This window comes from Arachis stenosperma, chromosome 4 (genome assembly GCF_014773155.1).
Source record: "Arachis stenosperma cultivar V10309 chromosome 4, arast.V10309.gnm1.PFL2, whole genome shotgun sequence".
NCBI lineage: Eukaryota > Viridiplantae > Streptophyta > Magnoliopsida > Fabales > Fabaceae > Arachis > Arachis stenosperma.
Genome location: NC_080380.1, coordinates 114870153 through 114883221, shown reverse-complemented (window position 1 = coordinate 114883221; position 13069 = coordinate 114870153). Strand labels below are relative to the sequence as shown.

The 13069-nt window shown below is 38.3% G+C and overlaps 1 long non-coding RNA gene across 1 annotated transcript; it reads left to right on the top strand.

Annotated features, from left to right (window-relative positions):
• Nucleotides 1-2730: 2730 nt before the first annotated feature.
• On the top strand, nt 2731-4224 carry LOC130976561 (uncharacterized). The gene is made up of 3 exons (XR_009084710.1): nt 2731-3019; nt 3273-3452; nt 3528-4224. It is a non-coding gene; the product is annotated as an uncharacterized LOC130976561 (long non-coding RNA).
• The last annotated feature ends 8845 nt before the right edge of the window (nt 4225-13069 follow it).

The following is a 13069-nucleotide window of genomic DNA, read 5'->3' as shown; positions in this document are numbered from 1 at the left end:
AAGAGGAGAAGAAGAGAGAGAGAGGGGGAAGGAGAGAGAGGGGAAGAAAAGGGAGATAGAGAGAGGAAGGGGAGAGAGAGGAAGGAGAGAGAGAAAGGAGGGGGAGAGAGGGAGAGAAGAAGAGAGAGAGAAAGGAGGAGGAGAGAGGGAGATAAGAAGAGAGAGAGGAAGAAGGGAAGGAGAGAGAGGGAGAGAATGGAGAGGAAGGGGAGAGAGAGGCAGAGAAGAAGAGAGAGAGGAAGAGGGGAAGGAGAGAGAGGGAGAAAAGGGAGATAGAGAGAGGAAAGGGAGAGAGGGAGAGAAGGAGAGAGAGAGTAGTAGAGAGAGAAAGGAGGGGGAGAGAGGGAGAGAAGAAGAGAGAAAGGGAGAAGGAAAGGAGAGAGAAGGAGAAAAGAAAGAGTGAGAGAGAGGGAGAGGAGGGGGGAGAGAGAGAGGGGAGAGAGAGGGAGAGAATGAGAGAGAGAGTGGGAGAGAGAGAAAATGTAAAAACTAATTTTATATATGTTAAAAGTTAAAACCTGTTTTAGCCTATAAACTATTTTAAACTGGTTTTTTCAATTAAAACTGGTTTTATTTTTATGAACTGGTTTAAACTGGTGCACTATATTGTAAACTGGTTTAAAACCAATTTTTTATTTGACAAAGTAGTTTGGTTCAGTTTCTAAACCATTTAAAATGGTTTAGTGCAGTTTCAGTTCAGTTTATGAAAAAACTAAACCATGAACACCCCTACTAAGCGCTTTATTTTCCAATATTACCACCGGATACATAAACGCCATGATCACTTAACTGGGTGAACCCCTTAGGATTGTGATTCAGCTTTGCTACAATCCCCAGCCAGTGGTGTCTAGAGTTCTTAAGCACACTTTTTTGCTTTGGATCACAATTTTAACTGCCCAGTTTCAACCTTTTCAATTGATACCTTTACACCACAAGCATATAGTTAGGGAAGTAGCTCATTTTGAACTGTTTAGGCCAAGATTTTGTTTTTAGGCCCTCCTAACTATTGATACTCAAAGCCTTTGGATCCTTGCTCTTGCCTTTTGGTTTAAAGAGCTATTGGCTTTTTCTTTCTTTTTCTGCTTGCTTCTTTTTTTCGCCATTTTCTTTCTTTTTTCTTTCTTTTTGTTGCCTTTTCTTGCTTCAAAAATCAATTGTTGGATTTTTTAGATTACCAATAATACTTCTCTTTTTTCATCATTCTTTCAAGAGCCAACATTCTTAACTCCAACATCAAATATGCAATGTTCATTCATGCATTTAGAAGGTAAAAGCAATGCCACCACATCAACATAATTAAACTATTCTTATGATATAACTCGAAATTTAAGTATCTCCCTATTCTTTTTCAAATAAAATTTTCTTTCAAGTAAGGTGAGAGATATATGGAATATTTCATAGCTTTAAGACATAAATAAAGATGATCATGCATAAGAAATAGACAATAAAACAAAATACAAGGAAAATAGAAAAAAATGACATAGGCAAGGGGAGTAAGAGAACGGGGCCACCTTAGTGACGGCGGCTACTACTCCCTCTGAAAAATCCAATGGAGCGCTTGATTTCTTCTGTGTCTCGTCCTTGCCTCTGTTGCTCTTCCCTCATAACTCTTTGATCTTCTCTTATTTCATAGAGGATGGTAGAATGCTCTTGGTGTCCCATTCTCAGTTGATCCATGTTGGAGCTTAATTCTTCTAGAGAAGTATTCAGTTGATCCCAATATCCTTGGGGAGAAAAATGCATCCCTTGAGGCATCTCAGGGATTTCTTGTGAGGCAGCTCAACATTCTCTTGCTGTGGTTCACGTGCTAGCTCTCTAACATGCTCCATCCTTCTTTTAGTGATGGGCTTGTCCTCCTCATTGAGGATGTCTCCTTCTATAACAATTCCATTTACATTGCATAAGTGACATATGAGGTGAGGGAAGTGGAGGCAAGTGCCTTTCCCTTCCTCTTTCTTGAGGTTTCACCAGTCTTTGGTGCCATACTTAGGAGTGGTTGAAGTCAAAAAGTAAAGCTTTTGCAACACCAAACTTAATAGTTTTGCTCATCCTCAAGCAAATATGAACAATGGGAAAGAAGAGAGTAAAAGAAGAAGAAAGAGGTAGAGATAGAAGGAGGGAAGGGAAGGGGTGAATGATAGGTGAGTTAGGTATAGAATCTGTGGGACCCACTGATCCTGAGAGGCTAAGGAATTCGAATTTCCTACCCCCTTGTTGGCGTTGAACTCCCAGCCTCTACTCCCTGGCTGGCGTTGAACGCCAGCTTCTTGCTCCATTGTGGGCGTTGAACGCCCTCTAAAGGCTCCTCCTTTGGCATTCAACGCCAGCTTTCTCACCCATTGGGGGCGTTGAGCGCCCCCTTGCCTCCTTGTCTGGCGTCCAATGCCAGCAAAGGGTCTACTCCAGGGTATTCTGTTTCCATCTCTGAACGTCTCTGTCTCTGTTCTAACCATTGCATATGATCACAAACACTAAAAAGCAAGGAAAAACTAAGGTAGTGTTTGGTGGAGAGACAGAAACAAAAAGACTGAGACTAAAAGACAAAGACTCGGAGATAAAGGCTAAAATAATTTAAATAAGTCTCAGTATTATGTTTGGTGAAAAAATATACAGAACTGAGTTATGTCTCAGTATTCTGTTTGGTTTGATATAGAAATTGAGACTAAAATATTTCAAATTACAAAAACACCCCTAATTGTAAAATAAAACTCTAACCTAAATCCCATTTCAATTTCCATCCCCTTTCTCCTTTCTCCTGAGCTCCAACCGAGAAGTGAAGGAATCACCGGTCAATCTCACCGCCGGAAGCGGCACCAACAATCCTGTCAAGGAAGGTGCGCCGCAGTGTCTCTGATGCTTGTCAATTGCGCCGTCAGTTACTGGTGAGGGTCAGGTTGTTGTGTCGTTCCCCGCCTCTACGTCTGCCTCGCCAGCGTCGCCGCCGTTCCACTCTGCGCTTTCCTCGAAACTGTACCTCTGCTCTCCTCTCCTTCTCTCTCTATTGTCGCGTTATACTCAGGTAGGTACAAATTCTTGTTATTTTTCCTTATTTGCTAGTTAATTTTTCTTAAGATTATCTATGTTTGAAACTGATTTTAAAGCTTACATTGGTGTTTGGAAAGGGATATATGCCCTGGTGTGTGGCAGTTTTGCTTGAATTGTATTGTATTTTTATTGGAAAATATCTTGTTCCTTCCAGCTATGTTATTTTAAATGCAAGATTTAGTATGAAAATGAACCAGAATAAACAAGTGGTGGATTTTGTACTGCAGGGTTGCCTTCTATGCCAATATAAGAGAAAGGACTGCTCAGCTACTTCATCAGTAAGAAGTGATTGTGACTAGTGTTGAAGAAGCTTCCAATAGTGCAAAGCCACTGCCCACTGGTTAAGCAACTTAAGAAACTCCATTAAGAAAATAAAGAAAAGTATCGCATCCTTACCTCAGCAAGAGGTTTGCTTTCCAACCTTTTCCATTCATTACCGTTCAATTTTATAAATTCCGTGGCTCTATATGAGATTTTGTCAGGTGAATGAAGAAGAAGCCTCCCTCTTTGATGTGCTACGGTTATTACTTGCAAGTGTTATATTTGTACCAATATTTCAAAAACTTGCCAAAGGTAATGTATATGTTTATTATTGATTGGATTCCATGTCTGTTCTTAATTTAAAAATAAGAAGAATGAGCGAATATATATATATATATATATATATATATATATATATATATATATATATATATATAGTGAGTTTTGGAACCATTGGAGACTATGTTCTTTTTCTTGCACCATTCAATGTTAGTAGTAGTAGTATAACGATTTGAAGAATTGGCCTTTAAACCAATATAGCCAGCCCAAAAAACTGGAGCTGCAAAACTTCCAGCATACATATTTCTCAAACTGAAGGTTAATCTGATCTTGAAGGAGGCATTGATGAAGTTGTGAACAAAAAAATAATATAATAGAATGGAGGGAGATGCTGAAAGATGATAGTATTTAGTAAACTATGGGCACTTGAAAGTAGAGAATTGCATATAAAGCTACAAAGCCTTGATCTCATCGACAGTCAATAGTAAAAATGTAAAATTACATTATTGTTAGCATCATGTTTTTAAAGTAATTATAATTATTTATTAGAGTTTCTGCTATGCTATTCTAGCAATTCAAGTTGTTAGATAGTATAGTTTTATTTTAATATTAATTAGTAAATAAATTAGAAGGAATGAATCGTCCAACTTTTTTTAACTATTGGCTATCTGAAACTTATTGGCAATGAAAATAATGCACCGTTTGCTTATTTGCTTATGCTAAATGAAAGAACTGACATTGTCTTTCATCAATTTTACCATATGAGATGCCTTCAGACTTCAGAAATACATACCCACATGCTTTAAAAATCTCTTAACATGAATGAATATCTTGGAAAACCATCAAGCATTCTTGCTTCGGTTCCTATTTATAAGTTACTTTTAGAAAAGGTTGCACAAGAAATAACTAAAAAAATATTTAACACCAAACATGATTTCAATATATTTAAAAAAGAAAAATCTTTTTGTACAATGAATTGATCTAATGAAGAGCCAAAAAATATTGATCCTTTTAATAAGTAGAAGTCTATTGGCATTCCATTTCCCAGAGGCAATTATATTGTGGATTAATCGAGTTCCCAAATTGAAAAAAATTATCAATTCGAAACTGTATAATTAAAGTAAATCTAAAATCCACACATCATCATGTCATGACAATGCTGCTGAATATATATGTTCATTAAGAACGGATAAATTGTATTGCTCATATATATTTATCATCCAGGACAATGCTGCTGATATATATTTATCATCCAAGACACATTAAATTGTATTTCTAACAAATAAAATCAATGGAGTAGCACTTGAGATATAATTATAAATTCTTGTTGCTAAGAATCAGAATCAGGGAGCATGGCTTTGAGAAATAAAGTACGTCATCATCATAGATTCTTATTGTCAATTCAAAAGACAAGTAATACCGTTTTGACTATCTAATTAATACCAAAACAATGTTAGTCCTAAATCATGTTAACTAAGTTCTAAAATATTATACTAAACCACATAACAAGTTTCCTAAAGAAATCACAACTTCAGACAATAAGTACTCATCCTAAAAGATAATGGATCGCACAAGAGCACTCTTCTGAGAATCTATTAAACCCCAGAAGTGAGCAAATAGATGCGGATTTTTAGAAAACTTCAATATGACCTGTACTACCTCATCCTCTCTGAACCCAAGCTGTTCAAGCTTCTCACCGATCTTAAACTTCCCGTTCATACCGACGAGAGCATCAGCAATTAATTGGGCATTCTGTGATTGGGTAGCTGGTGCACGAAATTGTGATCATCAATGGCGCCATCAACATGGTACGCTCAATTGCAATTTCAACTCTTTATCACAACTTCACAACTAACCAGCAAGTGCACTGGGTCGTCCAAGTAATAAACCTTACGCGAGTAAGGGTCGATCCCACGGAGATGTTGGTATGAAGCAAGCTATGGTCATCTTGTAAATCTCAGTCAGGCGGATTCAAATGGTTATGGAGGATTGATAATTAAAAGATGAATAAAACATAAAATAAAGATAGAGATACTTATGTAATTCATTGGTGAGAATTTCAGATAAGCGTATAGAGATGCTTTGTCCCTTCCGTCTCTCTGCTTTCCTACTGTCTTCATCCAATCCTTCTTACTCCTTTCCATGGCAAGCTGTATGTTGGGCATCACCGTTGTCAATGGCTACAGTCCCGTCCTCTCAGTGAAAATGTTCAACGCGCTCTGTCACAGCACGGCTATTCATCTGTCGGTTCTCGATCATGTCGGAATAGAATCCAGTGATTCTTTTGCGTCTGTCACTAACGCCCCACAATCGCGAGTTTGAAGCTCGTCACAGTCATTCAATCCCTGAATCCTACTTGGAATACCACAGACAAGGTTTAGACTTTTCGGATTCTCAAGAATGCCGCCATCAATTCTAGCTTATACCACGAAGATTCTGATTAAGGAATCCAAGAGATAAACATTCAAGCCTTGTTTGCTTGTAGAATGGAGGTGGTTGTCAGGCACGCGTTCATAAGTGAGAATGATGATGAGCGTCACATAATCATCACATTCATCAAGTTCTTGGGTGCGAATGAATATCTTAGAACAAGAATAAGCTGAATTGAATAGAAGAACAATAGTAATTGCATTAATACTCGAGGTACAGCAGAGCTCCACACCTTAATCTATGGTGTGTAGAAACTCCACCGTTGAAAATACATAAGTGATAATGGTGATCATTGGCTTCGGCCCCAGAGAGGGAACCAGAAGAACCAAGATGAAAATACAATAGCAAAAGGTCCTATTTATAGAGAACTAGTAGCCTAGGGTTTACAGAAATGAATAAATGACGTAAAAATCCACTTCCGGGCCCACTTGGTGTGTGCTTGGGCTGAGCATTAAAGCATTTTCGTGTAGAGACTTCTCTTGGAGTTAAACGCCAACTTTTCTACCACTTTGGGCGTTTAACTCCCACTTCTGTGCCAGTTCCGGCGTTAAACGCCGGGAATTCTTGAGCTGATTTGGAACATCAGTTTGGGCCATCAAATCTCAGAAAAAGTGTAAACTATTATATATTGATGGAAAGCCCTGGATGTCTACCTTCCAACGCAATTGAGAGCGCGCCAATTGGGCTTCTGTAGCTTCAGAAAATTCACTTCGAATGCAGGGAGGTCAGAATCCAACAGCATCTGCAGTCCTTTTTCAGCCTCTGAATCAGATTTTTGCTCAAGTCCCTCAATTTCAGCCAGAAAATACCTGAAATCACAGAAAAACACACAAACTCATAGTAAAGTCCAGAAAAGTGAATTTTAAATAAAAACTAATAAAAATATAATAAAAACTAACTAAAACATACTAAAAACATACTAAAAACAATGCCAAAAAGCGTATAAATTATCCGCTCATCACAACACCAAACTTAAATTGTTGCTTGTCCCCAAGCAACTAAAAATCAAATAGGATAAAAAGAAGAGAATATACTATAGACTCCAAATTATCAATGAAACTTAGCTCCAATTAGATGAGCGGGACTAGTAGCTTTTTGCCTCAGATAGTGTTATTGATTCTCCTAGTTAAGTATGTTGATTCTTGAGCACAGCTACTTTATGAGTCTTGGCCGTGGCCCAAAGCACTCTGTTTTCCAGTATTACCACCGGATACATCCATGCCACAGACACATAACTGGGTGAACCTTTTCAGATTGTGACTCAGCTTTGCTAGAGTCCCCAATTAGAGGTGTCCAAGGTTCTTAAGCACACTCTTTTTGCTTTGGATCACGACTTTAACCGCTCAGTCTCAAGTTTTCACTTGACACCTTCACGCCACAAGCATAGGGTTAGGGACAGCTTGGTTTAGCCGCTTATGCCCGGATGTTATTCCTATAGGCCTCCTATCCACTGATGCTCAAAGCCTTGGATCCTTTTTATTTTATTTTATTTTATTTTTACCCTTGCCTTTTGGTTTAAATGGCTATTGACTTTTTCTACTTGCTTTTTCTTTTTCTTTCTCTCTCTTTTTTTTTGAATTCACTGCTTTTTCTTGCTTCAAGAATCATTTTTATGATTTTTCAGATCCTCAGTAACATGTCTCCTTTTTCATCATTCTTTCAAGAGCCAACAATTTTAACATTCATGAACAACAAATTCAAAAGACATATGCACTGTTCAAGCATACATTCAGAAAACAAAAAGTATTGTCACCACATCAAAATAATTAAACCAGTTTCAAGGATGAATTCGAAATCATGTACTTCTTGTTTTTTTGTAATTAAAACATTTTTCATTTAAGAAAGGTGATGGATTCATAGGACATTCATAACTTTAGGGCATAGACACTAAGACACTAATGATCATAAGACACAAACATAGATAAACATAAGCATAAAAATTCGAAAAACAGAAAAATAAAGAACAAGGAAATTAAAGAACGGGTCCACCTTAGTGATGGCGGCTTGTTCTTTCCCTTGAAGATCTTATGGAGTGCTTGAGCTCCTCAATGAGATGAATCTATCCATCTCCCATGACTCGGAGGTGGAAGCTTTTGCCTTCCCTTTCCTCTTTCTAGAGGTTTCTCCGGCCTTAGGTGCCATAAATGGTTATGGAAAAACAAAAAGCAATGCTTTTACCACACCAAACTTAGAAAATTTGCTCGTCCTCGAGCAAAAGAAGAAAGAAGGGAGTAGAAGAAGAAGAAAATGGAGGAGATGGAGGGGGCTTTGTGGGTGGGTTTGGGAGGGAAAGTGGTTTGTATTTGGATGGTGGGGTAGGTAGGGTTTTATGAAGGATGGATGTGAGTGGTGAAGAGAATGGTGGGATTTGATAGGTGAGGGGTTTTTGGGGAAGAGGTATTGAGGTGATTGGTGAATGGGTGAAGAAGAGAGAGAGTGGTGGGGTAGGTGGGGATCCTGTGGGGTCCACAAATTCTGAGGTGTCAAGGATATCTCATCCCTGCACCAAGTGGCGTGTAAAACGCCCTTTCTGCCAATCTTGGCGTTAAATGCCGGGCTGCTGCCCTTTTCTGGCGTTAAACGCCAGTCTGGTGCCCCTTTCTGGCGTTAAACGCCAGTATGGTGCCCCCTTCTGGCGTTAAACACCCAGAATGGTGCCAGACTGGGCGTTAAACGCCCATTTGCTGGCCTTACTGGCGTTTAAACGCCAGCAAGCTTTTCCTCCAGGGTGTGCTTGTTTTTCTTTCTGTTTTTCATTCTGTTTTTGCTTTTTCAATTATTTTTTGTGACTTCCCATGATCATCAACCTATAGAAAACATAAAATAACAATGGAAAATAGATAAATATAACATTGGGTTGCCTCCCAACAAGCGCTTCTTTAATGTCAGTAGCTTGACAGTGGGCTCTCATGGTGCCTCACAGATGTTCAGAGCAATGTTGGAACCTCCCAACACCAAACTTAGAGTTTGAATGTGGGGGTTCAACACCAAACTTAGAATTTGGTTGTGGCCTCCCAACACCAAACTTAGAGTTTGACTGTGGGGGCTCTGTTTGACTCTGTTTTGAGAGGAGCTCTTTATGCTTCCTCTCCCTGGTTACAGAGGGATATCCTTAAGCCTTAAACACAAAGGATTCTTCATTCACTTGAATGATCAATTCTCCTCTGTCAACATCAATCACAGCCTTTGCTGTGGCTAGGAAGGGTCTGCTAAGGATGATGGATTCATCCATGCACTTCCCAGTCTCTAGGACTATGAAATCAGCAGGGATGTAATGGTCTTTAACCTTTACCAGAACATTCTCTACAAGTTCATAAGCTTGTTTTCTTGAATTGTCTGCCATCTCTAGTGAGATTCTTGCAGCTTGTACCTCAAAGATCCCTAGCTTCTCCATTACAGAGAGAGGCATGAAGTTTATGCTTGACCCTAGGTCACACAGAGCCTTTTCAAAGGTCATGGCGCCTAATGTACAAGATATTGAGAACTTTCCAGGGTCCTGTCTCTTTTGAGGTAATCTCTGCCTAGTCAAGTTATCCAGTTCTTTGGTGAGCAAATGGGGTTCATCCTCCTAAGTCTCATTACCAAATAACTTGTTATTTAGCTTCATGATTGTTCCAAGGTACTTAGCAACTTGCTCTTCAGTGACATCTTCGTCCTCTTCAGAGGAAGAATACTCATCAGAGCTCATGAATGGCAGAAGTAAATCGAATGGAATCTCTATGGTCTCAGTGTGAGCCTCAGATTCCCATGGTTCCTCATTAGGAAACTCATTGGAGGCCAGTGTATCTCCATTGAGGTCTTCCTCAGTGGCGATCACTGCCTCTTCCTCCTTTCCAAATTCGGCCATGTTGATGACCTTACACTCTCCTTTTGGATTCTCTTCTGTATTGCTTGGAAGAGTGCTAGGAGGGAGTTCAGTAACTTTCTTACTCAGCTGACCCACTTGTGCCTCCAAGTTTCTAATGGAGGACCTTCTTTCAGTCATGAAACTTTGAGTGATTTTGATTAGATCAAAGACCATGGTTGCTAAGTCAGAGTGGCTCTGCTTAGAATCCTCTGTCTGTTGCTGAGAAGATGATGGAAAAGGCTTGCCATTGCTAAACCTGTTTCTTCCACCATTATTGTTGTTGAAACCTTGTTGAGGTCTCTGTTGATCCTTCCATGAGAGATTTGGATGATTTCTCCATGAAGGATTATAGGTGTTTCCATAGGGTTCTCCCATGTAATTCACCTCTTCCATTGATGGGTTCTCAGGATCATAAGCTTCTTCTTCAGATGAAGCGTCCTTAGTACTGCCTGGTGCAGCTTGCATTCCAAACAGACTTTGGGAAATCATATTGACTTGCTGAGTCAATATTTTGTTCTGAGCCAATATGGCATTCAGAGTATCAATCTCAAGAACTCCTTTCTTCTGATTTGTCCCATTGTTCACAGGATTCCTTTCAGAAATGTACATGAATTGGTTATTTGCAACCATTTCAATGAGTTCTTGAGCTTCTGCAGGCGTCTTCTTCAGATGAAGAGATCCTCCAGCAGTGCTATCCAATGACATCTTGGACAGTTCAGACAGACCATTATAGAAGATACATATGATGCTCCATTCAGAAAGCATGTCAGAAGGACACTTTCTGATCAATTGTTTGTATCTTTCCCAAGCTTCATAGAGGGATTCACCTTCCTTCTGTCTGAAGGTTTGGACTTCCACTCTAAGCTGACTCAATTTTTGAGGTGGAAAGAACTTTGCCAAGAAGGCATTGACTAGCTTTTCCCAAGAGTTCAGGCTTTCTTTAGGTTGTGAGTCCAACCATATCCTAGCTCTGTCTCTTACAGCAAAAGGGAATAGCATAAGTCTGTAGACCTCAGGGTCAACCCCATTGGTCTTGACAGTGTCACAGATTTGCAAGAATTCAGCTAAAAACTGATGAGGGTCTTCCAATGGAAGTCCATGGAACTTGCAATTCTGTTGCATTAGAGAAACTAATTGAGGCTTAAGCTCAAAGTTGTTTGCTCCAATGGCAGGGATAGAGATGCTTCTCCCATAGAAGTCGGGAGTAGGTGCAGCAAAGTCACCAAGCACCTTCCTTGCATTGTTGGCATTGTTATTGTTTTTGGCTGCCATGTCTTCTTCTTGTTTGAAGATTTCTGTTAGGTCCTCTACAGAGAGTAGTGCTTTAGTTTCTCTTAGCTTTCGCTTCAAGGTCCTTTCAGGTTCAGGGTCAGCCTCAACAAGAATGCTTTTGTCTTTGTTCCTGCTCATATGAAAGAGAAGAGAACAAGAAAATATGGAATCCTCTATGTCACAGTATAGAGATTCCTTGAGATGTCAGAGGAAAAGAAGAATAGAAGGAGGAGGTAGAAGAAGAATTCAAACTTATCAAGAGAGATAAAGTTCGAATTGTTGAGAGTGGAGGAGTGTTAGTCCTTAAATAGAAGGATGTGAGAAGAGGGGAAGAATTTTTGAAAATAAATTAAAAGATTTTGAAGAAATTTTGAAAAATTGAAGAATGATTTTCGAAAATTAAAGTTGGGAAAGAAATAAAGTGATTTTTGAAAAAGATTTTGAAATTAAAAATAAAAAAGATATGATTGAAAACTATTTTGAAAAAGATGTGATTAAAAATATATGATTGAAAAACAATTTAAAAAGATTTGATTTTTAAAATTAATGACTTGGCTAACAAGAAATTTAAAAGATATGATTCAAACATTAAACCTTTCTCAACAGAAAAGGTAACATACTTGAAATGTTTGAATCAAATCATTAATTGTTAGCAAGTATTTTTGAAAAATGGAAAGAAATTGATTTTGGAAATATATGATTGAAAAGATATGATTTGAAAAAGATTTGATTTTGAAAAATTATGAAAATTTAAAAAAATTTGAATTAAAAACAAAATCTTCCCTCTTGTGCCATCCTGGCGTTAAACGCCCAAAATGGTATCCATTCTGGCGTTTAACGTCCAAAACTCTACCTTTTTGGGCGTTAAACGCCCAGCCAGGTACCCTGGCTGGCATTTAAACGCCAGTTTTCCTTTTTCACTGGGCGTTTTGAACGCCCAGCTTTTTCTGTGTAATTCCTCTGCTGCATGTTCTGAATCTTCAATTCTCTGTATTATTGACTTGAAAAGACACAATTTAAAATTTTTTTTTGAATTTTTAATGATGAGGAATAATCAAAATACAACTAAGATCAAATAAACAATGCATGCAAGACACCAAACTTAGAAGTTTGTATACTATTGACACTAACAAATTAAGAATGCATATGAGAAATAACTAAACACACAAAACAAGAGAATTTAAAGATCAGAGCAAGGAAATCATCAAGAACAACTTGAAGATCAATGAAGAATATAATGCATGTAATTTTCGAAAATTAGAAGACTAACAACATGCAATGGACACCAAACTTAAAATTAGACACTAGACTCAAACAAGAAACATAAAATTATTTTTGGTTTTAAGATTTTATAATTTTTTTGGATTTTTTTTAGATTTATATGGAAAAGAAAATAAAGAGATTCAAAATTTTTAATAAGAATTCCACGAATCATGCAATGTTAGTCTAAAGCTTCAGTCTAAAAAGATTAGACATGGCTAGCCAAGCTTCAGCAGGACATTACATTTAAGAGATAAATTGATGAGAATCAATCAGCTTTGGTGATGATGAAAACATCACCTCGAAACTCTAGAATTCTTTCTTAAAAATTCTGAAGAAAAATACCTAATCTAAGCAACAAGATGAACCATCAGTTGTCCAAATTCGAACAATCCCCGGCAACGGCGCCAAAAACTTGGTGCACAAAATTGTGATCATCAATGGCGCCATCAACATGGTACGCTCAATTGCAATCTCAACTCTTTATCACAACTTCGCACAACTAACCAGCAAGTGCACTGGGTCGTCCAAGTAATAAACCTTACGCGAGTAAGGGTCGATCCCACGGAGATTGTTGGTATGAAGCAAGCTATGGTCATCTTGTAAATCTCAGTCAGGCAGATTCAAATGGTTATGGAGGATTGATAATTAAAAGATGAATAAAACATAAAATAA